Genomic DNA, 16852 nt, shown 5'->3' on the forward strand with positions numbered 1-16852 from the left:
AATAATGAAAAAATGTGAAGGAAGGGGGCCTAGCTATACCAGATATTAAACTATACTATAAAGCAGCAGTCATCAAAACAATATGGTACTGGCTAAGAGACAGAGAGGAGGATCAGTTGAATGGACTTGGCGTAAATGACATCAGCAAGACAGTGTATGATAAACCCAAAGAGCCCAACTTTTGGGACATGAATCCACTATTTGACAAAAACTGCTGGGAAATTTGGAAAACAATATGGGAGAGATTTGGTTTAGATCAACATCTCACACCCTACACCAAGATAAATTCAGAATGGGTGAATGACTTGAATATAAAGAGGGAAACTATAAATAAGTTAAGTGAACACAGAATAGTATTCTTGTCAGATCTCTGGAAAAGGAAAGATTTTAAAATCAAGCAAGAGTTAGAGAAAATTACAAAATATAAATTAAATGATTTTGGTTATATTAAACTAAAAAGCTTTTGTACAAACAAAAACAATGTAGTCAAAATCAGAAGGGAAACAACAAATTGGGAAAAAAATCTTTATAACAAAAAACTCTGACAGGGGTCTAATTACTCAAATATACAAGGAGTTAAATCAATTGTATAAAATATCAAGCCATTCCCCAATTGATAAATGGGCAAGAGACATAGAGTTTTCTTATCAAAGATACTGGAGTGGTTTGCCATTTCCTTTTCCAATGGACTAATGTAAATAGAGTTTAAATGACTTGCCCAATGTTACAAAGCTAGTAAATGTTTAAGGCTGCATTTGAAATTAGGTTTTCCTGACTTCAGGTCACTGATCATCAGGTTTCCCCATCTCTATCCCTTATGCATCCAAACTCTCCAATAATTTTTGTAATATTTACATAAATGAGCAAATTATCTGTAAAGAGTTTAGGGAATGGCTTTTGAAATAATTAGGTAATGTAATTTTTATTCTTATAAAGATAAGATAACTGATCTAAGATATCAAAAGATGTTAGTTAGGAGAGCATCAAATAAACACCAAAAGTGTTTTTGCAAATATTAAAGTCATAGATATGTGAGATTTTTGTCCACACTGGAAATGTCTAGAGATATACCAGACCCCTAAAGCCCATTGCAATACTATTTTTTTCCACCAGGAATCCCAGCTGATGTGAGGTTTTGTCTGATGAATCTTTTCATACCTTACTGGAGTTTTCTAAATCCCAGAAACCCATCATTTTACCATCCCAAATTTTTCCATAGTCCATATTTACTATAAATCAAATTCCTATCACTTGTGTGATATTGAACATTTTTTTCTGTAAACTGAGGGGCTTGAACTAAATGACTACTAAAATCCCTTTCAGCTCCATCTTTATAATGCCATAAACCTATAGTCTCTGTACGACTTTAGAAAGACTCCATCCCACTTTAACTCTTAGCAAAAAATCTATTGCTCTTTATTATCTGCATCCCAAATCTCTTTCATACTTTCTGAGAATGATATTAAACTGAATTAGAAAATGGACCATTAATCCAAACCTTAAAGTCCCAATGTTGTAGTGACTTAGAAAAAAACATATAAATGTTACCTGTCTTATTGTATTTTAATTATTAAACATTTGCCAGTTAAATTTAGCTCTTTATTGGGGAATGTTACCACTGCAACAGGTCATTTGGCAGCCTGTTGGACATCCATATCATGATGAAGGATAGTGTGGCAGGAGTAGTCAAGTGTTGGAGTTAGAGTGTGAAAGACTTGGGTTTGAATCCTCCCTTAAACTCTTTAAAAAATCCCAGGCAAGTCACTTGGATTCTCCAAGCCTTGGTTTCCTCATATGAAAATTGAGGTAAGAGTACCAACATGCAGAGCATTCAGGGAATGAATTTTGAGTCAACAATTAGAGAGGGAAGTCTTTTTTTTTCCAATCTAATGATATCAGTGTCAGGCACCATGCTAATTTTTTAAAAAATAAATGTTGTCTTATTTGATGCTCACAACTCTGAGAAGTATTATTTCCACTTAACAGATAAGGAAACAGAAGCAAACTAAGGTTTAATGACTTTCCCATACTTACACAGATCATGTCAGAGTTCAGATTTGAACTCAAGTCTTCCTGATTCCAGGTCCCAGTGACGCCATGACTCTATGATAAGATCATCAGCTGAGGTTAAAAAAGGCTTTATAAATCTTATAGTCCTATATCTGTGAATTATTGTTGTTATGTATTAATTATTGTCATTAATATATGTTGTAATATTTTATAATATAATTAGTAATAAATATAATAATCAATAATATCTGATGCTTTGCATCCTTTGCCATTATTTACAGATTTCAAGATTCTGATCCCATTAGAAACTTCTTAACTTTATGTCACAACAATTTTTCATTGGTTTGTTTGAAACAGATTCTCCTGAGCTGGATCTTTGGGGCCAGTTGTGACCCTGATGTTCCAATAGGATCTTCCACATACACCATGGAGGCAAACCTGCAGGGCTGATACTACATCAGAGCCCTTTGAGTTTAAATCCATCACAGCTCATGGCTAGGCATCCCAGACTATTAACTCAGTTTATTATGATTTGTTGTTCCCTACAGTTTGTAAAGGTGGGCTAAGGCACAAATCCTAAGCAGGGGTCAATAAAGGAGGCTCACTCCTGTTTTGCAGAGCCTGAGAGTTAAGAAGTTTTTTTTAATATAAAATATATTCTTAGCTCATCAATTGTAAATAAACAAATAAATGAACAAATAAACAAACATCAACAAATAAGCAAACAAATAAAAAATGAACAAATGAATGAATGAATGAATGAATACAGATAGGTTGCCTTCAACCTTAGTTAACCAAACACTAATCCTAGACCTAGGACTAATGGATACCTATTTATTTCCTCACCTTGAATTCTCCCACTTGTCCTATTCCAGATGTCTGCTTCAGATTTCTGCCCAAAATGTGGAATTCCAAATATTATATATTTTGTACCATAAATAAAAAATATATTCAAAAGCTACCATAATATCAACATATCCTTAACCATACAAATCCCAATAACATATGATGGGTATCATTTCACCCTAATACAATAATAAATTAGTAGGTTTTAATGATAATTGAGGGAATTTAAGTGAATATGTGTATATTTTTTTACATAAAATGGCATATATGCTGGCATAATACAGACATGCATCTCACAAAAATTCTATTTAGCTTTACATGAAATATGAGTATTAATTGGAGATATGAAAAAATAAGAACATATTTTTACATTGGATTTTGTAGTTTATGATGGGTTTCATACAGGGTGTTCTTAAAGTCTTAATGAACTTGTAGTCTTCCTGGAGCTTATGACTACACTTGGGATACCCTGTATATACTCTTTTATTTCATTTTCCCTTTTAAGTGGATAACCCTGTGAGTTAGCAAAAATACTATTATCCTAATTTTTGTAAATGAGAAAAATTATTATAGATTTAATGTGACTATAGAGGAAAGAGCCCCTCTTTTGGAATGTTAGGTCCTGGGTTTGAATATCTACTTTATAACTAAATTCCTGTACAACTTCAGATAAATTACTTAAACTAAATGAATGTCAGTTTTCCTCCTCTGTGTAGTGTAAGGACTAGACTAAGCCTTCTCTATGCTTCCACTCAGCTCTAAGTCCTAGAAGTTTACAGTTTGTTCAAGGCCAACCGGATCTTAGAAGTAGTAAATAGAAGAATCAAATTTGGGCCTTTTGCGATCATATTTGGGATTTTGTCCATTGTATTCCTGTTGTCTTTTTAAAGGTGTGTCTATATTCATTTCTATACATATTCTTATCTCTAAAGATTCAAATTCCTGAATTTATATTACTTAATATATAATAAAATAGGAAATGGAATTTTGGAACATCATATATTTGCATATGTGTATATATACATATACACACATATCTGAAATTCCTCACTATAAATACTATTTAGCTACTGAAATTGGTACAGAAGGCATGGGATTTCCTTCCCCAGAGAGCAAGATAAATGCCCATTTGTCTGAAATGATTCAACTGTAACCCACCCAGAGGCACGGAGATGCACTAATTTCCTGAGCTCACTCACAGGCCTATGATTCTATAATTTTCTTGACTCAGCAAATGACACACTTCTGAAAACCTCTTCTTTCTATAAAAGACCTTGTAAAAGAAAATGTGGAATATTTTAGTATATTGTTTATAATTAAAACATGCCAATATTTACATCTGAAATTTGGGGAAGTGTATATTGGTTCACTTAATTATAGGAATTATACTACACTATTAAGCATCTGTAAAGTCTGAATAAATAAAAATATTTTAATAACCTCGGCTATGTGAGAAAAAAAAGAATGAGGCAGTTAAACAGTGAAGCTAAACAAGCCACAATTAGAGCTCTGATTTGATGCTCTTAGAAATCCATATATGGTCCTCCTTACAAGTTGCAGTGCACTAAATATGAAGAAATGAGTTCAAAGAACAATTTTGTGCCAATGGGAGTGTGTTAATAGGTGGGCATATCTGAAGCAGTCAAGTAAATATGACTGCAATAATTAATTTCAACTGCAGAGAAGCAGATTAATTACTTCTGTAAACTTAAACTTGCACATAATTTGTCAATGTTTATGTCATGAAAGCTCTAGAGTGGCTTTAATTCACACCTGCATTAAAATTATTTAATGGCATTCCAAATCATATTAATCAAATATGATTAATTTGGAATAGAATAGAATTTTGGATCCTATGGCACTTTTCATCATCGAGATAGCTAAGAGTGCCTTACAAATTAATGAGTGAAATGTGCGGTGACTGGCAGATACAATAAGGTCAGGACCTAGATACAACTCCTAGCTAGCCTTCTCTAGTAGAACTCCTTCGATGGCAGTTGGGTGATCTTTAAAGTCCATGCCTAAAACAGTCAAAGTTGAAATAGAGGGAACTATGGCATACAAATGTCATTGGAACGGCACAATGGCTCTTTTCGGTCAAAAAACAATTGAGCAATATCCATTACTTGGTCCAGTGGAAGGAACATAGTAGGTGCTTAATAAATGTTCATTGATTTTTTTCATATGTAAACTAAATCCCTCCTAAGAAACTTCAAGATTCACAATAACCAAATGCCTCAGAGTTAAAGGGAGTCAACGATCTTCCTACTTTTCTACCCAAAATATCACATATGGAAAGAAAGCAAAAGTATGATGAACAATGTCTGATGTTTCCTGGTTATCTCTTCTCTTTCTTGAAGTCATTCAAAATTACACTATAAAGGAGAAAGCTCAGATTTCTTTTTCCCCCAAAAAACCTGGCAACTCAAATATACATTGCAGAGTTTAGATCTGAAATCTGCTAGCCTGTGTATATTTGTAGCATAAATCAGGAAGCTGGGGTGCAGGAACTGTTGATGGAGGAGAAATGACTCATAACCATATGAGAATGAAACAGATCTCTTGTGTTTAGTTGTTTAATGTAAAATGTAATATTTATATAGTTATGCAAAACATTCTTTTATTAAATTACATTCTCCCTCCCACCTTTCTCTTGTCTGTCAATCCATCACAGCATCTATCAGTAAGCCCTTGTCAACACATTCAGATCACATCAAATGCAGCCGTGTAGAATCAGACTTATCTTCCTAGAACATGCTGACTTGGATATTTTCACACATCCTATTAAATGAGAACAATGTGGCTTGAGGCCAGTTGGAGTCAGAGCCAAAGTTCCTGAAGAAATTAAATCCCTGAGTTGTCACCTCCCTCGCCTACAGGTATGTAAAATGGCATGATTACTGAGATCATATTATCATTCCACATGGGATTTTCCTTTTGAAGAAAAATAATGATTATACAAATATAAAATATACATTTTTTTTCTTGAACTGGAGTTGGCAAACTGATGCCGGAGGGCCAAATCTGGCACGCTGCCTACTTTTGAACTGCCTATGAGCTAAGAATGGTTTTTACATTTTTAAATAAAGTTTTATTATACAATCGGTTCTGTTGTAATGCTCATTTTGAAAGCATAAATTTGTTCCAACATGATTGATATACTTGGGGACAATATGAGCATAATCCTTATGCGCAATTTCATGCATAGGAAACATTAGGTGAATACAGAAAAGTGTACCCAGCTAAATGAAGCCACACAGGGATACACAAAACCCACAGCTTCACATCCCTCTAACATCTATCAGGTACTCCAATTTGTCATGTGTGTCATCTAACAAGGATGGGTTTTCCTAGTTCCTTCACATTTATGAACTTTTCTATTAAAACAACAACAACAACAAATAACCATTCAATATTCAATATTCCAAACATGTCTCATTTTGGTTCAAAAACATCAAGCAGTTCATACAAAACGAAAGCTTTAAGCCTAGAGGAGAAGCTTGAAAAAATAAAGCATTTTGGAATAAATGAGAGAATGTGATATCTCCTGAGCAACAGGCATGAAGGAATGCACATTGTGGACCATCAGAGACAATATCATTGAAAATAAAAGAAATATCTGTGGCTGACTGTATTGTGTTCCTAACTCCATTCTTCCCCTAAGCTTTGCAGGTTTTGTGTGATTTTGCCTAGCACAGTGATTTTTAAGAATGCATATGTCAAGTTATAACAGAAATGACTACATTTTAAAGTTTAAAATTCATTCTTAGCTCATTAGACATATTTTCCCATCTCCTATTCCAGAATACAATTTTTGTACCACCCACCTGTAATTTTCTAATCATTTGTGAGTGTGTTTGTGTGTGTGAAAACAGAAAGTAACATCTCAGGACACAGTCAAAAGAGAGAACAAAGTCATGTAAAGCCTTATTAAACTCTAAGAAATGGAAACATGATGAGAAAACTAAAATTTTCTGCAGGAAAACATAGAACAGTTATTTTTACCCCATTGAAGATTAGTACCAAAGTCTGTTAATTATTCTTGACATTTATTCTGAAGTATGTTTGTGAAGATCTGTGTACGGAGCAAGATGGAAGAAACTTAGAATGGATCATTTTACATTTTTACTAAATTAGATCTCAGGATGGCGACCTTGAGATCATTTTTCAAATCAGACAGATTTGAAAACATGCTGTTGTACACTTTTCAGGAGCTGTAAAGATAATAAAAGTAAGTGTGATAAAACCCAAGAAATAAGTACACAGTTACTTTCAAGCAAGGTGTCCATTCAGCTTTTGGAAGCTTTTGTACAATAACCTGATGATGTCTGGTTTGCAAAATGTGTTATTTGGAAATTTCTTCCTAAACACATATTGCAGATGAGAAAACATAGATGTCAGGACTTGAACCTAGGCCTCCTAACTTCTACCTACCTCTGATTTTTTAACTAATAAAATTTCCATATAGTTTTTCTCTAAAATAATATTTTCTGGAAATACTTAGCTTGAAAAGGCTTATCTAAAATAAGCATCTCACCATTTTTGTATCCTGCAAGCTCAATACGAGTTAACACTATTGTGTACTGCTGACCCAAAAGGTGAAAGAGAGAAAGAGAGAGGGAGAGATAGAGAGAGACAGAGATACAGACAGAGACAGAGAAACAAAGAACAAAGAGACAGAGACAAGAAACAAAGATACAGACAGAAAAAGAGAGAGGAGGCAGAGAGACAGAGACATGTACAAGAAGATTTAAAGTTGTTTTGAAGTGATGGTAGTTGCAGAGATTGAATTATGTTTAATATAAATGGGAAAAATCCTAATAATGAGAATTACCTGAAAAAAAATTAAAAACAAGTGGTGCCCATCAGTCAGAAAATGGCTAAACAAATGATCATACGTGAATATGGCAGAAAATTGCTGAGCTCTAAGACAAAACAAATATTATGAATACAGAGAATCATGGAATACAGAACAGCATATAAAATAAAGTCAGCTGAATCAAGACAACAATACACCAGATCTACAACAATGTAAATGGAAAGAACAGCAACAATAATGTTAATCAAAACTTAATGAATGTTGGAAAAATACAATGAAGCTTAAAGAAAGGATATACAGAACTGGGGGAGGAATCAATATATATCTGTTGATCTTCTATTTTCCATTTTTCTTAATTTTTAATTTAATTTTAATTTAACTCTCTAGATGAGGTAAGCATACAGAGGGAGGTAGATAATATAAAAATTCAACAAAATTTTATTTTAAAAAAGTAAGAAGTGGAAATTGAGGAGTTGTTCATCAGTTATGGATGGATGAACAAATTGTGGCACTTGATTATAATGGAATATTATTGCACTATAAGAAATAGCGAGCAAGAATGATTTCAGGAAATCCTGGAAAGACATATATGAATTGATGCAAAATGAAATGAGCAGAACCAGAAGAACATTCATTGTACATAGTAGCAGCAATATTTTTGATGAGTGATTTTAAATGACCTAGTTATCCACAGCAAAACAGTAATCAAAGAAAAGTCCAAAGATATGATTAAAAAAAATAACATTCACATCCAGAGGTTGAACTCATGGAGTCTGAATGCAGAACAAAATGAACTATATTTCACTTTCTTGTCCTGCGGCTCCTTCTTCTTCTCCTCCTTCTCTTTCTTTTTTGAGATCTCTTCCACAAAATGACTAACATAGGAAAATGTTTTATATTATTGCACATAAAAAACTGCTATTATATTGATTACCAACTCAGGTAGGGAGGAGAGGTGGGAAAGACAGAGAATTTAGAATTCAAGATTTGTTAATGAATTTTTTATGTGTAAATGGGGAATTTCTTTTTAAATGTAAACCATCTAAAGAGGAAATAGGTTCCTGTAAGAAGTGATGGGTTCACCATCATTGGAGTTATTCTAGCAGAATCTGGTTGGCCCCTGTGCTGGTTGTGTTATAGAGGGGATTCTTTTGTACCATAAATTGGACCATATAATATCTAAGGTACCTTCTAACTCTGAAATTCATTGATTATGTGACTGAATATTTGTTCAAGGGATTATATTATGTTTCTTTCTTGAGAACATCATTCTGTAAAAACCAATACACAATGGCTATTAACTGAGGAGAGGAAGGATATATTAGAAACAGCATATTAGATTGGGAATTGTAAGAATGAAATCATCAGAGGCACCTCAGAAACTAGTCCAAAAGCCTCATTTTACAGGAAAGGAAACTGAGGACCAAACAAGCTTGATTTGAGGACGTAGGACTGCTAACAACTTATTTAGATAGCATAAAATCTAAGGGTCATCATTTCATCTCCTCAGTTTCCTTATTTAAAAAATATGAATAGTACTTGCCACAAAGCATATATAACAAAAAGTATACATGGATAACATGGTCATGCATACTACCTTCCAAGAGGTTTGTCAACCTTAAACTGATACCTACATAGATAAGCTATACAATCCAGGTGACACCATGCTAGTTGACACTGTACACTATATTGCACAATCACTTTTTCATTGCTGATATTTGTCCTACGTAAGTGAGCAATCCTCTGAGACTTGCCACATGGTAGATGCCTCTGGGGAGGCATCTAAATTAAGTAGAGCAACATACCTGTGGAAACAGTTGTTCTAGTTAACTGAAGTTACTAGGTAACTGCTATAGCAAACCTATGTAGTCTAAATAATAGAGGAGACCCTTAGGGATGCTCTACAAAAATCAGTTTTGAGAAAAATTCTTGATCCAAAATAGCCATGAAGACAATTAAGCTAAGCTCAAGCCTGCTCATGGATGTGAATTATTTTATTTTGCTTGAGGAACTTCCTTTTCTATGAAGCCAGAAATATAAAATGGGCAGCAAGGAATCATGATCATAAGAAGACAGATTCTAGAGTTAGAAGAAACCTTGAAGATTTAATCCAATGTTCTTATTTTATAAATGAAGAAACTGGGATACATAGAGACTATCTCAAAGTCATACATACAAAGGTTGTAAATAGTGGAGTTTAAATCTGAACCCAGGTCTTCTGGATCTAAACTGCAAATCTGTCCTATATAGAAGATGAATCTCAATGTCCAGGAATGCAGTTCAAAATATAAAATATAAGCTATCCAGAGTTTATTATATCAACTTGACAAAAAGACTATAGCACAAATGTCTAGGATAATTAAAAACTATTGGCATTAATCTAATTATATATATATATATGTGTGTGTGTGTGTGTGTGTGTACACTATATGTGTATATATATATATATATACACACACACATATAATAATCACATATAACTCTAATACTCAGATACCTGTCTTCATCAATGTCAAATTAAGGTAACAGAAAATTAAGAATAATAGAAGGAATCTATCTTATGAGATCAAAGACAACAAAGGTAGTGATTCTCAGTGTATCCATAATGAAAAATAAACCAAATGTTTATACCTCACCATCTTAAAAAATATTGTCACAAATGATTTTAGAAATGGAAAAAAAATAACTGGCTGTGTGATTTTTAAAATGTCTTACTTGACATGGAATTTGGCTCCAACCAAGATGTCATCTCTTTCATAAATCGTTTTTCTTTTTCTTGCTAGGGGACAGAGTAGATATAGTAAGGTCATTAGAAAGGTCAGTCTTACACCTGCTTTTCTTCTCTGCTGAGAATTTTTCATCTCTTTCCCTTCCAAAGTAACATATACTTTTAAACAATCATCTCCTTCATGTGAAAAAGAAAACTAGGCCTTAAAGCATTAACTTTGTTTAGAAGAAGGAAAGGAAGATATGTCAAGCAAAAAAAGACAATTTTGTCCACTTTCAATTACGTTGATTCTTTCTTTTTTGGTTTTCTCAACTCCTCATAAGTGTTTATTCATTGCTATAACTATCTGCCATTATAAGCAAAAGCCAATCTGACTATTTTTGGTAATTTGACTAAGGCCATTGGATTGTGTCTTGGCAGGTGGAATTTATCCTTTAGTCTCATATTAAATGAGATACTAAACAAGGCTAACCATTCTTATTATTCAAAATACAAACATATATAAATTACCTTGTAATTTGCATGTTTCAGAGAAGTATATTTATCTAGTTCTACAACTATAGTTCTATAAACGAATATATTATTTCTTCAAACAGTGGATGAACTCCCACAATAACTGTATATATTGCCTTAGTATATATATTGACACCCATTCACCGAAACTCAAGTCATTGTACTTTATAAACAAGATACGGATGACAAAAAGATAGACTCTACCTTCTTTTTCCAAAGTATTCATGAATGAGTGCATTTAATTTCTTTGTGAGAGGAATAATTGGTACAGTGGATAAAGCACTAAATTGTGCAAGTCTCGATCCTTGATTCAAAATGTATGTTTTCTTTGGGGTAGAATAGGGATGGAAGTTGGAAATCAAGGGATAAGAAATAAAACTGTGAATTCTTTAGCACAGGGAATTCCTGATGGGGAAATTGCCTTACCAATACTGAACAGCACCATTCTAGGCAATTAGGAAACTTAAAGAGTCACTAGACTAGAAGGTTTCAGAGGAATGATTTGAATTCAGGTCTTTTGGCACTGAGGTTTTTTCTCTCTTCCTATTATGACACTGTTTCTCTATATTTTCACATAATCTTTTTTATTTTCATTTTTTGTGAGGTTTCACAGCTTTTCTGCTGGCTTGAATATTGATCATCTTACCTGAGAGACTTGTGTTCTTAATGTCTCACCAAGATTCTGGTTCATTTCTGAGATAACGATATCCAAAGGGTTCCCTTCACACAGTGAATAAGTTTTGTCCAAAACGACTTATTAAAAAGATGAAAGATACTGTTCTCAAAGTCTATTTTTAACATCCTTTGTCTGAAATGACCTTCACCATGTGATTCATGACAAAATGTAATCTCTTTTCAAATACTGTATGGACTCACCTCATGCATTTTAAACATAGGGGCACTTTAAGTCCAGAGGCCTCTCTAGAAATGTGGTGTCAGCTGGTTTCTGCTTATACTCCTTCTACAAGGGTTCCCTACTAATGCAAATATTTACTTCCTCCTTTGATTCATAGCCATTAAGGTTATGGGAAATCAGGCTCAGCAGCTTCATTAAATGCAAATTGGGGAGGAAGACACAGGAGGGAACAGTGGGAAAGGAGAATTGGGGTGGGGGAGAAATTGAGAAATTGGCAAGATGACTGCCCTGGGAAATGTAGTTGAGATTTGAAGGAATAAGGAAGAGGTTTATGAACTAACTTTGTGTCATCTTAGAGATTCATCTAATTCCTCTGCCTCTGCAATTTCACTGTGATGGGAAAAAACTTCTCCACTCAGAATTTATTCTCTGCCCATTTTACTTATTTAAAATTATTTTTTTTTACAAAAAACTTTTATTAAGTTGGATTGAATAAGGAGTCAGGTGAGAAAAGTTCAGTAGAAAGATATGCCTGAATTACTGAATGCTAATAATAATAATATCCAGCACATATTTGGAACTTTAATGTTTGCAAAGTTTGTATATATTATATCATTTGTTGAGTAATTTTCAAATACATATAATAATGAAGGAACAATGTATTGTCAAGCAGTGACCTCCTGAGGACTGCCAATGAGTGATGCTTAAACAGCTGTTTATGTTTAAAATGTGCTTCTGAAGTGCTTGAAGATGTTTAAAAGAGGTTTCTCTCAGATATTTTAAACACTTTCCTGGGCATTCTCATTCATTTTGAATCATCTATGGAGAAAGTTTACTTAGCCAAGATAAACTTCTACCTAACCCCTGTCAGAATTATCAGGAATTATGAAACCTAATCACTAAAGGTGTTTAAGCAATGGGTTTTAGAATCACTTGTCAGGGTAGTGTAAGAGAATATCAGTTTTCAACCAGAGCTTGGAAGACCAAAGATTTAGTGTTGAAAGAGTTCTCAGAGATAATCTAGCTAAGGCCTTTCATTTAAAACACAAGAAGTTGAGATTGAGAGAGTCGAGATGATTTGTCCAACACAGTAAGTGTCTTACAGGGTTCTTTGATTGCAAGTATTCTTTCCACCTCATGAAGCTACCAAGATAACCATTAAGGCCCTTCCCTTTCTAACTTAAAGGATTCGATTTAGTAGCAGAATCTATAAGGATTTCTTTTTTTTCCTTTATGTTTAAATGGCAGTGTTCCACACACCTGCAGCAAAGGTCATCTGACAACCTCTACTAGTTTTAGAGAAAGTCACAAAGTCAAAGTGATTTCAATAGTGGAAAATTTCAGCTTTGCTCTCATGGCAACAAGGTGTTTTAAATCTTCCTTTGACATATTTAAAGGAGACTATCCTTCAGGTAAGAGGCCACGGTGTTTATACATAGCCATGTCATTGTATAGAGGAAATTGTCTTTTAATGGGCTGTCATTTTCTCACATCCTTAGCTAGCATGAAAGTATAAATATTAGATTGTTTACAGGCAAAGACAATTTAATAGGCTGGCCACTCAGCAAGTAAGTCCTGTCATCCCTTTTGACTTAGAGCTAAATAAAGGAAATTATTTCCTTTCTATGTCAAACTTTGTCAGAAGGTACTAAAGCCTGCTGAGAGCAGAAGCAATCGTAGTGTGTATTTGCGTGTGCCTCCATTTGTGAGTGTATGATTGGGTGTGAATTTGTACTTGGTCTCTGAATCATCTTTACCCAATGTGATTTTTTTTACCTTAGAGGATTGCTTTCCACCCAACAGCTAGCCTCTGCAACCACTCCCCATCTGTTTATAGTGCACTGACCCCCTTGGCCAACTTGACTGACTGCCAATGACCAGTTCTCACTCTCCATCTACCAATCCTCTTTCTGGTTCAATAATCTGTTCCTCCAGTCAACTTGACTGATTGATGGTGACCAGTTCTGAAATTTGTCACATGTTTAGCATTTTATTTTAGGAGGAAATGAATTTTGTTTCTTAGTCAAAAATGCACATGAGTAGTTAGGTAAAACAGACCTAAACACCCAACCTCTGACCTAGCACTCTAGAAGGAAAAAGTAAACAAACTTAATCCTAGCTGCACTACTGTGGTGAATGGAGGGGAAAAAACCTCAACCTTTTAAATATCCAAAGCCATTAGCACCCTTTCTCCATCACCCCATATTCCCATAAAAACCACAGGAAATGTCTCCTCAGGAAAGAGAAAAATGCTTCCTGTTTTCAGGGATGATTTCAATATCTCTTAGCTTCATTATGATGAGATAGAGATACATAGATAGAGAATTGGAAGGATGTTAGATTTAGAATTGGAAGGGTTATCAGGTTTCATTCTGGCTCAATTTACTCATTTTTTAGGTGGAGAAATTGAGGTGCAGAGGTTTTAAGTAAATCTTCCAAGATCACGAGGGTAATAAATAGGAGAGGTATAATGACTTCAGAACCAGCACATTTTGAGGGTATTATGTTCCTTCTTTGCAATTTTCTCTGTAGGTTCTATATTCTTTTACCATAAACTTTCATAATTCTTATTGTGTCTACCTACTGTTGTGGACCACTAACAAAATCCATTGTAAATAAAATTGTAAAGTAGGCAGTTCAAATAGAAGTAAGTCTAGGCTAGTCAAAAGCTTCGTGCATTTGGTACTTATATTGGGCAAGACAAACATCTAAATGGCAAGAAACAAAATTGACCATATCTTAGCAGATAGGAAACAACTAATAATTGATGTGGGAATAATTTCCAAATCAACTCTCTGTGTTCATAATATGAGAAAAAAAAGAAATATTCTAATTAGGCTCTTGCTGCCCTACCTTCTTTCAAGTCTCAACTAAAATCCAGTTTTTTGCAAGAAGTCTTTCCAAAGGCTTCCTTAAAGTCAGTGGCTTCTCCTTAAGATTCTCCAATTTATTCTGTATATATTCAATATATTCCATGTATTGTTAACATATTTATCTCTTCCACTAGACTGTGCAATCCTTGAGGGCAGGGACTATGTCATGCATTTCTTTTTTCCCAAGTGTTTACCATAATTCATGGTATACTGTAGATGCTTGCTGATTTAATTTTCTTTATAAATATTGGTCATTATGATTTAAGATATATCTGAATACTGAAGAGATCATGGTAATGAAAATTGCATCTTCCATTAGATGAATTTTTTAAAGACAACTTGGATAATATTGAGGAAATTTTAGCACTAAAAGAAAAATATGAGATAGCTGAGTTGTAAAAAAGTAATTGGACGCCTCACTAGCCTCCAGTATAGTCTTGATTTGGAGCATAGTCCTTAACCAAGAGTCATTCAAATTTTAATCAATAACAGAGTGGAAAGAAAATTCTAGTCACAGAATCAGGAAAAAGAAATGAATAAATTTTAGAATTTTTCTCAAGTTAAGCCAACCATTCTAGAGGGCAACTTGGAACTTTGACCAATGGGCTATAAACTGTACCTACTCTTGGATCCTATAATAACACTTCTTAGTCTGTATACCAAAGAGACAATTTAAAAAGGGGCAACAAGGGGGCAGCTGGGTAGCTCAGTGGAGTGAGAGTCGTGCCTAGAGACAGGAGGTCCTAGGTTCAAACCTGGCCTCAGCCACTTCCCAGCTGTGTGACCCTGGGCAAGTCACTTGACCCCCATTGCCCACCCTTACCAATCTTCCACCTATTAGACAATACACCGAAGTACAAGGGTTAAAAAAAATAAAAATAAATAAAAAGGGGCCACAACCTACTTATGAAAATACTTATATCAGCTCTTTTTGTAGTGGCAAAAAATCAAAATTGAGGGGATGTCCATCAATAGGGAATGACTGAACAAATTGTGGTACATGTTGGTGATGGAATACTACTGTGCTATAAGGAATGATAAGCAAGATGATTCCAGAAAAAGCTGGAAAGATCTCCATGAAATGATACAAAGCAAAATAAGCAGAACTAGGAGAATATCATACACAGTAATAGCAATATTGTACTATAATCAAATGTGAAAATTTGGCTACCTTCCGCAATAAAATGATCTGGGACAATCCTGAAAGACTTATGATGTGAAATGCTATCCACCTCCAGAGAAAGAATTGTTGGAGTCAGATGGATGCAGACAAAGCATACTACCTTTCACATCAGTTTATTTACGGTTTTATTTGGGGGGATTGATTTTGCATGAGTGTGCTCTTACAATAAGGACCTATATTATATGGAAGTGTGTTTTGCATGTTAACAAAAATAAAATAAAAGAAAAACTCAAATAAAAAATGAATCATTCCCAGTTCAAATTCTGACCCTAATGTTTATTAGTTGTGTGATCAAGGACAAGTTATTTATATCAATTTATTCCCCTGTAAAAAGGGGATCACAACCCCTCAGGACCTACCTCCAAAATTTAGTCTGAGAACTGAATGAGATAATGCATCTAATATTCTTGAAACCTATAAAATGCTATCTAATTTACTTGAAACCTTATAAACCTAGTAAACCTATAAATGTCAGTTATATAACTAATTCCCACATCTGGAACTTAACAACATTATAGACTATTTCCATTTTGAATTGACTGGCTTTCAAGGACTCCTGCTGGAATATAGATTTTCCTGTAACAACCTGTCAGATATCTCCTTATCAGCAAATATCACTAGATTTTGAGATCAACTCAATATTGCTAAAGAAACTGGGTGGGAATCACACTTAGAGAAACAACATCCAGTTAATCTTAAGCTTCTCACTGCCCCCAAAAGCAGCAACCATTCCCCAGGGAAGGTACATTGCAGTGAATGATAGAGTACCTTGATCTTAAAGAAATCAAAATTCCAGGGGATCCAAAAGTTATTGATTGTCTGTAAACAGGTTGGGGGTTATAACCAATGAATATCTGTGTGTAAAATGTAATATAAAAGACATCCAGAGAAATGTGTATAGCACACTGGGTAGATTCTAGAAATTTGTTTAAAAAAAACATGCCTACAAATCAAGAAAATTGAAAAGGAGCCATTTGCACAGGTAGAAGGAATACCTAGCCCAGTGAAATCTCCATTTATCATT

This window comes from Gracilinanus agilis, chromosome 5 (assembly GCF_016433145.1).
Source record: "Gracilinanus agilis isolate LMUSP501 chromosome 5, AgileGrace, whole genome shotgun sequence".
In the NCBI taxonomy this organism is placed as follows: Eukaryota; Metazoa; Chordata; class Mammalia; order Didelphimorphia; family Didelphidae; genus Gracilinanus; species Gracilinanus agilis.